Raw genomic sequence first — 793 nt, 5'->3', positions numbered from 1 at the left:
GACTGTGACAGTTTTGTCTCATTTTTGTTTAAGGAGAGAAAGATTTTATTATATCACAAAAAGGAAATACAGAATTCCAGAATTATGAGTTTAAAAGGGGCCTGAAGTTCATCTAGTTCAGTGGTTTTCAATCCATTTAGAGAATCCAAACTCTTTGAAAAAGGAAGGGAACCTCATGTGAAACTCTCACCCATAAACTATGTGAAGTCAAACTTCTCTGATTAAAGAAGGAGAAATGGGGGCCCTGAGCCCTGCTCACTTGGCCTCTCCCCCTCTGCTCCATGTCCCCAATCCAGTGACCCAGAAGCTCCTTCTGGAACACAAGGCTTCAGCAAAAGAAAGTTTGAAAACCAGCTATTTGAAGATAATGAGAAGATAAGCCACAGTCTGGGACAAAAATATTTGCAAAAAGACATATTTGATAAAGAACTCTTATGCAGACTATACAAAGAACTTCTTTAAAGTCAACAATAAGAAAATGAACAACCCAATTAAAAAACAGGCAGAAGACCTGAATAGACACCTCACCAAAAATAAATATGTAAATGGAAAATAAGCACATGAGATGTTCCACATCATATGTCATTAAGAAATTGCAAAATGAACAACAATAGGGATACCATTACATACCTATTAGAATGGCAAAATCTGGAACACTGACAACACCAAATGCTGTTGAGGACACAGAGAAACAGGAACTCTCATTCACTGCTTGCAGGAATGAAAAATGGTCCAGCCACTTTAGAAGATAATTTGGCAGATTCTTACAAAACTAAGCATACTCTTACCATAT

This window comes from Pteropus vampyrus, unplaced genomic scaffold (assembly GCF_000151845.1).
Source record: "Pteropus vampyrus isolate Shadow unplaced genomic scaffold, Pvam_2.0 Scaffold7290, whole genome shotgun sequence".
Lineage (NCBI taxonomy): Eukaryota > Metazoa > Chordata > Mammalia > Chiroptera > Pteropodidae > Pteropus > Pteropus vampyrus.
This window is presented reverse-complemented; position numbering follows the sequence as displayed.